The sequence below is a fragment of the Trichosurus vulpecula genome, chromosome 1 (genome assembly GCF_011100635.1).
Source record: "Trichosurus vulpecula isolate mTriVul1 chromosome 1, mTriVul1.pri, whole genome shotgun sequence".
NCBI lineage: Eukaryota > Metazoa > Chordata > Mammalia > Diprotodontia > Phalangeridae > Trichosurus > Trichosurus vulpecula.
In genome coordinates, this window is record NC_050573.1 from 411,742,463 (window position 1) to 411,754,601 (window position 12,139).

Genomic DNA, 12,139 nt, shown 5'->3' on the forward strand with positions numbered 1-12,139 from the left:
TATATATATATGTGTGTGTGTATTTATTTACATATATATATATATATATATGTAAAAGAGAGAGCAGACACAGGGTGAGTTGAAGATGAAGGGAAGATATCTAAAAGAAATAAAATGAAATTAAGTGATGAGAGAGCAACATACTGAGAGAGGGAGATAGGGAGAGATAGAATGGGGTGGATTATCTCACATAAAGGTGGCAAGAGGAAGCAGTTCTGTGGGAGAGGGGGAGAGGGCAGGTGAGGGGGGAATGAGTGAACTTTGCTCTCATCGGATTTGGCCTGAGGAGGGAATACCATATATACTCAGTTGGGTGTCTTACCCCACAGGAAAGAAGAGGGAGGAAGATAAAAAAAAAATAAAAGGGGGGGGATGATGGAGGGGAGGGCAGATGGGGGTGGAGGTAATCAAAACAAACACTTTGGAAGGGGGACAGGGTCAAGGGAGAAAATTCAATAAAGTGGGATAGCTTGGGAGGGAGCATATAGTTAGCCTTTCACAGCATGAGTATTGTGGAAGGGTTATACATAATGATACACGTGTGGCCTAGGTTGAATTGCTCGACTTCTTGGGGAGGGTGGGTGGGAAGGGAAGAGGGGAGAGAATTTGGAACTCAAAGTTTTAAAAACACATGTTCAAAAATAACAAAAAAAAAGTTTTTGCATGCAACTGAAAAATAAGATACACAGGCAATGGGGCGTAGAAATTTATCTTGCCCTACAAGAAAGGAAGGGAAAAGGGGATGAGAGGGGAGGGGGGTGATAGAGGGGAGAGCTGACTGGGGAACAGGGCAACCAGAATATATGCCATCTTGGAGTGGGGGGGAGGGTGGAAATGGGGAGAAAATTTGTAATTCAAACTGTTGTGAAAATCAATGCTGAAAACCAAATATGTTAAATAAATAAATAAATTTAAATTAAAAAAAAAAGATTAAATTACGTATACTGTGTAACTTTCCGAAACACAGCAATACAAAATAAAATCCCAACTTCCTTAACTTTTGGACATTTTAAAAAACCCATTAGATCACTTTTCACAGATGGTGCTTTATCAAATACAAGTTTCTCCTTTCAATTCTAAATCTATCTACAACTTGCCTTTTAAAAGTTAGTCAAATATTTTAAATTATAAATGTCCTTAAAAAGCTTTGGCCTTCTAAAAATCGATCACTTTTTGGCTCTTGGGAAACACACACATTTTTTAAATGTTGACTTGATAGCAGTTGTCCTTCTCTATGGTTTAATAGTCTCCTGAAAAATGTTTTAGTCAGAAATCACATTCTCTGTGTAATGCATATTTACCAGACCCATAGGAAGCAAATCTATGGAAGCAAACATATTCAAGAGATCATGATATTTGCTCCAAACATCTCTGTCCCACTATCTTTTCATCACATTCTAACCTTAGATAGCTGCAAGGTGTCAGTTGTTTCTATGAGCACTATAGCACTTGCCTTCCCTGTAATTACAGCTATGGAAAACCCAGAAAAGAAAGTTCTTGCCCCAAAAGCCCTTGGTACTATTACATGAATAAATATCAGGAAATGACATTTTTTTTTATAAATGGTTATCACACAAAAGAAGACGACTTTTCCCCTGCTTTGCCACTCTGACCTCAAGACCATAAGATTTTGTTTTGCTTTTTTTCCCCCATCTACCTTCCTTCTGTAGGAATTCTCTGATTTTGTCTCCTGTTAGGTTTCAGTTTTAGGCTGCCTAGATTATGTGTCCAGAAATGGCTGCTTAGATCCTTCCCTGGTCTTGTCATCTCCTGACTCTAGCTCTCACAAACTGCTCTGCAATAGGCACTGCTCTCTGGCTCTGTATGAGATTTGGCTGTTTTACAGTTGGCTTCATACCTACTGCAATTTGTTTCTGTTGTACTCTTGCACAGAATAACAGGTGTCATTTCTGTCTAGTCCTGGACTAAATGGAGGAGTTTATATTGACTTGCTTTAGTTTTCTTTATTATTTTTCTTCTGTTGCATTTTTAAAGCTCTACTGGGATGCTTGTGAGTGATCTGGGTTCCTTGATGTCCTAACATATCAACTTTGTCCTACAATTCCCCTCATGTGCATCACTGATAGAAAAAAAGGAAAAAAAAACATATCAATCAGCATTTATTTAAGTGCTATATGCAATTTGGAGGATACATGTAGCAAGAGCAAATGTGAATTCGATTCACCCGCTGATTGTATGAGGAAGTAAAGTCTTAAAAGAATATATTACACAGGTTCTTCTTAATAATAAAGTGAATCTGATTTGAAAACAGAATTAAAGATAGGAAGCTCTATGTGATTGGAGAAGATAGGTTTTAGGGTGAAGGATAAAGTTGACTATTTTTCCCATACTCTATGATTTTAAAAAAAGCCCTTAGTAGCAAATTTCTATCTGAAGTAAATTAATTTAACTATATAACCGAATAATTTTAGACAAGCATTTTTGGGAGGTGGGGGTGGGGATAGAGTTTCTGAGCTGATCTTTACTTGGGCTTGTGAATCTAGGTAAAGTGAAAAGTTGGGTCAAATATCCTGAGAATTAAGGAAAATTAATTTGTACTAAAGAAAAAAAAATTTTTCTTGGGTTTTGACCTAGTTGGTCAATAAGGAGCCCCATCCCATGGAGGCTCACAGAATATTTCTCCTAGTGATGTAGAAAAGAACAGCTTTTGGACGGCTGAAAAGCAGGGACTTGCATGAGCTCCGTACCAGGTCCCTCCAAAAAAATTTTAAAAATGGCTCTGAAAAAAATTCTAGAACTGCTGAGCTCACAAAATAGCAGAGGGAAGCAGGGATCTAGCCCAGGACAGCCTGGATGGTCACTGGATGAGGTCTATCGCACATGGAGCCGAGGGGAGTGGAGCTCCGTGTGGGCCCAGACAAGCAGCGGGCTGGAACAGGCCCTAGTGCCCTGAATCAGTGATCTGTGGCAGTTACCAGACTTCTTAACACACAAACACCAAAGACAACAGAGTAGGTTAGTGGGAAAAGCTGCGGGGCACAGAGTTTGAGGTTTGGCCACTGCCCCAGGGGCAGTGGGGGAGGTGCAGCTACAGAAGTACAGCTGCAGTTACTTCCAGCCCCAGGCCCACCTGGTGGGAGGAATAAAGTGGTGGATCAGAGCAGGAGTGCAGAGCCTGCTTAAGATTTGCATCAGGTCTGGGTAGTTGGTTCTTGAGGAAGGCGGAGTGCTGGTGTGGCAGACCTGGCTATATAGAAATAGCTCTGAAATCAACAGGAAATCCCCTCAAGCTTGGGACAAAGTACTCTTTCCTCTACAAGCAGTCATACCCCAACGAAAAACTCAAGGGTCAAGTAAGTTGGCTGGGAACATGGCCAGGCAGCACAAACGCACTCAGATTCAGTGTCAGACTTTGGAATCTTTCTTTGGTGACAAAGAAGACCAAAACATACAGCCTAAAGAAGTCAACAAAGTCAAAGAGCCTACACCAAAAGCCTCCAATAAAAACATGAACTGGTCTCAGGCCATGGAAGAGCTCAAAAAGGATTTGGAAAAGCAAGTTAGAGAAGTAGAGGAAAAATCGGGAAGAGAAATGAGAATGATGCAAGAAAACCATGAAAAACAAGTCAATGACTTGCTAAAGGAGACCCAAAAAAATACTGAAAAAAATATTGAAAAAAACAACACTTTAAAAAATAGACTAACTCAAATGGCAAAAGAGCTCCAAAAAGCCAATGAGGAGAAGGATGCCTTGAAAGGCAGAATTAGCTAAATCGAAAAGGAGGTCCAAAAGACCACTGAAGAAAATACTACCATTAAAATGAGATTGGGGGGGGTGGAGCCAAGACGGCAGCTGGAAAGCAGGGACTAGCATGACCTCCCTGCCGAGTCCCTCCAAAAACCTATAAAAAATGGCTCGGAACCAATTCTAGAACTGCAGAACCCACAAAACAGCAGAGGGAAGCAGGGCTCCAGCCCAGGACAGCCTGGATGGTCTCTGGGTGAGGTCTATCCCACACGGAGCTGGGAGCTGGGAGCTGGGAACGGAGTGGAGCAGAGCCCAGCCTGAGCGGCGCAAACCAACCAGACCAGGAGCCGGGAGGAGCGGGCCCTAGCGCCCTGAATCAGTGAGCTGTGGCAGTTACCAGACTTCTCAACCCACAAACACCAAAGACAGCAGAGAAGTATAGTGGGAAAAGCTGCAGGAGTGGAAGGAGTTCGTGGTTTGGCTTCCAGTCCCGGGGGCAGCGGAGGTGGGGCAGCTACAGCTGTAGTTGCTTCTGGCCCCAGGCCCACCTGGTGGGAGGAATTAAGTGGCGGATCAGAGCAGGAGTGCAGAGCCTGCTGAAGATCTAAGCCCAGTCCTGGTTGGGGACTGGTTTGGGGAAGGAGCAGTGTTGCTGCGGCAGAGCTGGCACATCCCCCCCAAACGTGGAACATAGAACTCTTTAGTTTACAAGCAGTCATACCCCACTGAAAAACTCAAGGGTCAAGTTAGTGGGTTGGGAATATGGCCAGGCAGCGAAAACGCGCCCAGATTCAGTCTCATACTTTGGATTCTTTCTTTGGTGACAAAGAAGACCAAAACATACAGCCTAAAGAAGACAACAAAGTCATAGAGCCTACAACCAAAGCCTCCGAGAAAAACATGAACTGGCCCCAGGCCATAGAAGAACTCAAAAAGGATTTGGAAAAGCAAGTTAGAGAAGTAGAGGAAAAATTGGGAAGAGAAATAAGAAGGATGCGAGAAAACCATGAAAAACAAGTCAATGACTTGCTAAAGGAGACCCAAAAAAATACTGAAAAATATACTGAAGAAAACAACACCTTAAAAAACAGACTAACTCAAATGGCAAAAGAGCTCCAAAAAGCTAATGAGGAGAAGAAGGCCTTGAAAGGCAGAATTAGCCAAATGGAAAAGGAGGTCCAAAAGACCACTGAAGAAAATACTACTTTAAAAATTAGATTGGAGCAAGTGGAAGCTAGTGACTTCATGAGGAATCAAGATATTATAAAACAGAACCAAAGGAATGAAAAAATGGAAGACAATGTGAAATATCTCCTTGGAAAAACCACTGACCTGGAAAATAGATCCAGGAGAGATAATTTAAAAATTATTGGACTACCTGAAAGCCATGATCAAAAAAAGAGCCTAGATATCATCTTTCAAGAAATTATCAAGGAGAACTGCCCTGATATTCTAGAGCCACAGGGTAAAATAGAAATTGAAAGAATCCATCAATCACCTCCTCAAATAGATCCCAAAAAGAAATCTCCTAGGAATATTGTCGCCAAATTCCAGAGTTCCCAGATCAAGGAGAAAATACTGCTAGCAGCCAGAAATAAACAATTTGAGTATTGTGGAAACAATCAGAATAACTCAAGATCTGGCAGCTTCTACATTAAGAGACTGAAGGGCTTGGAATACGATATTCCGCAGGTCAACGGAGCTAGGATTAAAACCTAGAATCACCTACCCAGCAAAACTGAGTATCATGCTCCAAGGCAAAATATGGATTTTTAATAAAATAGAGGACTTTCAAGCTTTCTCAGTGAAAAGACCAGAACTGAATAGAAAATTTGACTTTCAAACACAAGAATCAAGAGAAGCATGGAAAGGTAAACAAGAAAGAGAAATCATAAGGGACTTACTAAAGTTGAACTGTTTTGTTTACATTCCTACATGGAAAGATGATCTGTATGATTCATGAGACCTCAATATCGTAGTAGCTGAAAGGAATATGCATATTTAGGTGTGTGTATATATATATATATATATATATATATATATATATATATATATGTGTGTGTGTGTGTGTGTGTGTGTATGTATACACACACACACACACACACACGGCACAGGCTGAGTTGAATATGAAGAAATGATATCTAAATTTAAGGGATAAGGGAGGAATATATTGAGAGAAGGAGAATGGGAGAGATTGAATGGGGTAAATAATCTCGCATAAAAGTGTCAAGAAAAAGCAGTTCTCTAGGAAGGGAAGGGAGGGCAGGTGAGGAGGAATGAGTAAATCTTGCTCTCATCGGATTTGACCTGAAGAGGGAATACCATACACACTCAATTGGGTATCTTACCCCACAGGAAAGAAGGAGGAAGAAGATAAAAAGGGGGCATGATAGAAGGGAGGCAGATGGGGGGAGAAGGTAATCAAAAACAAACACTTTAGAAAAGGGACAGGGTCAAGGGAGAAAATTCAATAAAGTGGGATAGGTTAGGAAGGAGCAAAACATAGTTAATCTTTCACAACATGAGTATAGTAGAAGGATTTTACATAATGATACGCATGTGGCCTATGTTGAATTGCTTGACTTCTTAGGGAGGATGGGTGGGGAGGGAAGAGGGGAGAGAATTTGGAACTCAAAGTTTTTAAAACAGATGTTCAAAAATAACAACAAAGAAAAAAGTTTTTGCATGCAACTAGGAAATAAGATACACAGGAAATGGGGCATAGAAATTTATCTTGCCCTACAAGAGAAGAAGAGAAAGGGGGATCGGAGGGGAGTGGGGTGACAGATGGGAGGGCAGACTGGGGAATGGTGCAACCAGAATATATGCCATCTTGGAGTGGGCAGGAGGGTAGAAATGGGGAGAAAATTTGTAATTCAAACTTTTGTGAAAATCAATGCTGAAAACTAAATATATTAAATAAATTAAATAATAAAAAAAGAAAAGAACAGCTTTTATAGTCCACTCCTCCCTCCCCAACCCCCACCTAAGTAATAGATCACTGAATTCTTTTAAAATACTTTACAATAAGTCTTGATTAACAGGATCTTTTGATGAACTGGATTTTGTGTTTGTGGTGTGTGTGTGTGTGTGTGTGTGTGTGTGTGTGTGACACACACACAGAGAGAGAGAGCTCTTTATTTACTTTATATGAGGAAGATTTAAAAGCCAACTAAAACACAATTTGTTGAATTTTTTTAAAGAAGGAATTTGGGACAGCTAGGTGGCAAAGTGAGTAGAGTACCAGCCCCAGAGTCAGGAGGACCTGAGTTCAAATCCAGCCTCAGACACATGACATACTTCCTAGCTGTGTGACCTTGGGCAAGTCACTTAACTTCAACTTCCCTGCCTTCCCCACCCCCTCAAAAAAAAGATATAAAAAAGGAATTTGCATGTTGCATCCTGAAGTTCAAACAAAACCAGCCCATTTTTCTCTGCAGTCTATTGTACCTCTACGGTACTATTATAGAATAATGATATGAGGCCCAGAAAGAAACAGAATCATCACAGAAAGATCAAATTACATTATCAAGGCCTTCATTGAATCCCATTAATTATTAATCATTCTTGAAATTAGAGTATTATTTTGTTGGATACTTTGTATTTACTTGAGAGATTGTGTCCTTCACATTCGCTGCAGCATCATGTAAGCTCCTTGAGGGCATGCATATTTCTTCTTTTATTTATATCCTCAGCGCTAGAATAGGCCTTTTATGGTAGATATTTAATAAATGTTGAACAAATTTCAATTGGAGTGTAGTAATGTGGATCAGGTTGCAAATAAAAATTATTTTCTGGTTAAAACATAAGTAACTGGAAATAAAATCCAAACTAATCATAATGTATTGGTAAGAACATTTTGTTATAGGTTATAGGGTTTTTAAAAGTACTGAATTGGAATTTGATAGTCTCATAAAATCATTGTTAATGCAAGTGCATAAATAACTAGAAACCTGTTAGGAACTAACAATTGGTAAATGAGTAGTAGCTCAGGAAAAGCTGAAAATGTCTCAAAAACTAAAGTGTTAGGAAAAACAGAAAGACATTCTCTTTGGTACTTATCCATCTTAAAGGAATTAATATATATCTTGCAACCTCTAAAACCCAGGAAAAAATAAGGTCAATGGATTCACAGAAAAGAAGGAAGAGTTGGAAGTCTATAAAGAGTGTTGTGTAACATTGCTTGTAATTACCAACTCGCCGAACATATCTACCTATTTTTAAATGCCCAAAGGAAGGAAAAGTTCAATAGAGATGGAATATTTCAGTGCCAGTTGTGCTCTTTGGTACTATCTCAACGAATCCTAGATTTAATTAGACATTTTACTTCTTAGCCAATATAGATAGTACAGAGGCAGGAAGATAAAAGAACATTACAGACACTAGTCAAAAGAATAAAGTGTTTTCAGAATAAAGTTTTTTATCTAAAAACAACTCCTTAGAGATGAAGCACGATATACAGCATGCTTTAATAAGATGCAATGTTTTTAGAAAGGTATCTGGTGAGTTTCAAGAGAATCAGAGTAACTTTAAAAAAGAAAAGATATTAAAAAAATTTTAAAGTATTTTAAATCAATTGTACTTATCTTTGATGAAGACTATATATAAAATGAGCACGTAGTGGGGGTAGAGATTAAAGTAATGCATAAGAAGATATGAAAATATTTAAGAAAAAGGATATTTACATAATGGATTGGGTTATGGTTAGATTTCCCATTTGATGAGAAAATTGCGGTGAATAAAGTAGGAATTCCTAAAAATAGTTGGTTTAAATAATTTTACCTTAAATTTATTATAGGACTTCCATAAAATATATTATATATATATATGTATATATATATGTATATATATATATAATTAAAATGGAAAACAATGGTAACAAATAAAGACATACCTGAGTTATATTAAAGAAAATATTTATTTTTACGGATTCATGTAGGTCAAATGAAATATCAGATGGTATTTTAGAACATTTTACATACATTTTAAAATTAATTTATCAAACGTATGAGCCATAGAAAAATAACCCAAATCTCCCTTTAGAACTGATGTGTTGAATGGGTGGAGTGAAGACACTAAGCATCATGAAGTGTTTTCTTTTAAAGTATAGTTAATATGCCACTTTTCCCTCTTGTAGTTTTGCTCTTTTACAAATTGATAGAAACTAAGGGTAAGTAAAGATTCTAGGAGAGGCAGGAAAACTTGGAAGGGCAAGATAAGAGAAGTGGTGAAAAAAATGTTAGACAGAAGGCAAGAGACTGAGAAACTTTTAGGATGAGACAAAGAGGACGAAAAAAAGTATTTTCTTTAAAAACCTCCAACAACAGACTTGGTACAGCCTGGATCTAATTAACCAAACCATTTGATACAAATGTCAACATCAATGAGAAAAAAAGATATATCTTCCTCAGACCTGAAAACAAGTGCCGATGACCCCCTGTTACCTATAGAAGACGATATAAAATATTCAGTTTTACATTTACAATCCTTCACAATCTGGCTCCAAATTCTCTTTCCTGCTTTATATAACATTACATAACATCCCATCTTGAAACGATTCGGGGCAGTGAATGATCTGGTTTTAATACTCCATCTTCTCTCCTCTCATCTTTCTTTTCAATCTGTTGCTCATTATTGAAATGGCATAGTGTCACTACTGAGTGACTCCTCATTGTACTTGGTACTCTTTTATTTCCTCTCCAGCAAAATTCACTTCCCAAAGACTTTCATAAGTGTGCCTCCTACGTTTGAGGCCTTGAAGATACAGAGATGAAACTTGACAATCCTGTGTCTTTGATCTCTTCATAAGTTTATAAGCAAGTACAGCAGGAGAGATGTATACACAGACAAAAGAATTGAATGAAAAATTGCAAGGCAGGATCATCCACTTCTAGGACAGTGTCACTTTCCATACATTTCCAGTCCCAAGCATTTCCTTACTGTCCCTCACACAGAATCTCATGCCTGTCCTTTGTGTCTTTGTATAGACTATCCCCCTATGACTATAATATCTTGCTCTCCACCTGCATTGTTGGGAAGCCTTATCTCCACTCATAGTTCCTCTCAAGGGCCACCGCTTACACAAGGTCTTTCCTGATTCTCTAGTTCTTAAAGATTCTCCCATGCCTGAAATAATTTTGTTTTTATTTTGTACATTTTATATTTACTTCTCAGTGTGCAGGTTGCTTTCTCCCTTCACTAGAATGTAAGCTTGTTAAGGGCAGAAGCTCTTTTCAGTCTGGTCTTTGTATCTTCAGAACCTAGTCCAGTAGTTGAAATATAGTAGTTGCCAAATAAGTACTTGTTAAATTGAATTGAATTAAATATAGATTCATGCAAAAACCATATTCAGAAATAGAACCAAATGTGCACTAGAGTGGCAGCATGATCTGGTAGATAAAGAGCCAACCCTAGAATTGGGATGACCTGGGTTTAATCAATCTATCAACAAGTAATGACTGATACCCTACTATGTGCCAAAAGTGTACTACATGCAATGGATGTAAGTATAAAGAAAAAAATTCCTAAATTACAAGACATTTACCTTTTAATGAGAAATATATGCACAAATAAATACAGCATAAATAGAAAAATGGACAAATACAAATATACACAAAGTTGCTAAATAAAGATAATTTAGGAAGGAGGTCACTAGCAATTGGGGAAGGGGTGTCAGAAAAGGCTTGCCACTAAAGTTGTTTGATTTGTCTTCAAGGAAGAGGGGGATCCTAGAAGGCGGAGGTAAAAGCAAATGCACTGCAGGCATGGGTGGTAGCCACTGTGAAGGCAGGGAGATGAGAAATTGAGTACAATATGTGAGGAACAGGGAGAAGGCCAGTTTAGCCAAGTGGTGATGTGACCAAGCTCAATCCACATAGCTAAGGTTGTGTCTGCAGGCAACTTTTTAAGATGTCAAATTGCACCTCTCAGTATGCTTGGACAACTCTATATAATTGTAACCCACAGAAAAATTGCTCACTTGTATGCCTCCCTAAATAATAAGGGTAGAATATTTTATCTCAAAGTCTGTTTTTCAATGCTATTTCAATTACTCCTACTTCAATATGTTACTTTTTAGCTGATGTCCATTGCTTAAGGAAATCCAACACACAACCTCCTGAAGTAACAAATGACAGCTGAGGTCTGGAATGAGATCTAGCATGGGAAACTGAACAATGATGTCAGTATGAGTATAAGGACCACTAAGCAAGGACCACTAAGATGAAAGAAGTATAAGCCATATCATTCATCCTCCTTTACAATTTATAAAAATTCAAAATAGCGAAATGAGCCTCATCCATGCCTGTGTTCAACTTTGAGGGTCTTTACAACAAATGGTTAAAGAATAAGTATTAGATGACAGCAGATCTGTAATAAACTCTTGGTGGTTTTATTTTAATTAGGCAGCTTCTTCGAAGTGATTCAAAATAGTCTAAGGAGAATACTATTCACTTTCCAAGTGAAAGAAGGCTATATGAACATATTTGAAAAACTGTACACTCATACATGCCTGTGTATACACATACATGTGCTCATAAAGATATTGATCTCTTCAATCCAACTTTCATATAATAACAATTTACTAAAGAGCTTTATTAAATAGGACAAGCTGAAGAATTCTTTTTTTAACCAAAAGATACATATCAATGGAAAATCCAAAGTATATACATATTAATAACTATTAACAGAAATTAAAATTGAATTGTAAAGAGATTTAGGTGGGATAATGAAAAAATTCTGAAATCAAATGAAGTACTCTGTAGCTACATAGAAATGAAATATATATTTTAGCAAAGCAATTTTTCAGTAAATACAACAGGGCTACTCTGGAAGAGTTACTCATTCCTATCAATTATAAACAAATTGAAGAAGACATGAAGAACTTATTGATGCATGTGAAATGTAGTTCCTGAATGTAAGAACTGTATTAGTTTTTTTTAATCTCCAGCAACTAGCATAATACTTAGCACATTATAGGTGCCTAATAAATACTTTTTTGCTAAATGGTTGATTTCTGAGTCAGTTGTGCTATTGTGGCTTAATAAATCTCTCAAGGCAATTGTTTGACTGGCGTGAACCATGGGAAGTTTGAGTAACTCTCCTACATAATACAGGCAAGAAACCCCTTTAGGATTTTTATTTTAAAAAAACTATACACACAAGCATACACACACACACACACACACACAGTTTTCTGTCCAGCAATTTAAGACAATTTTGCTATATGTGATTCATTTGCAAAATCCTTATTTGGGATATGCGCACTAATCTCCCCTCTTCTTCAACCCCCTCCACAAAAAAAAAGAGAGAAATGGAAGAATGGAGAAAGAGAGAGAAAGAAGAAGGAAAAGGGAGAGAGATAAAGATATGGGAGGGAAGAGAGAGAGAGAGAGAGCACTATATGCCGAGGGACCACTCTTTTTTTTGTCA

At 37.9% G+C, this 12,139-nt stretch overlaps 1 protein-coding gene across 1 annotated transcript in view; it reads right to left on the bottom strand.

Annotated features, from left to right (window-relative positions):
* Nucleotides 1-12,139, bottom strand: part of LOC118834261 (potassium/sodium hyperpolarization-activated cyclic nucleotide-gated channel 1) — a 170,697-nt gene that overhangs the window by 27,492 nt on the left and 131,066 nt on the right. The window lies entirely within an intron of this gene.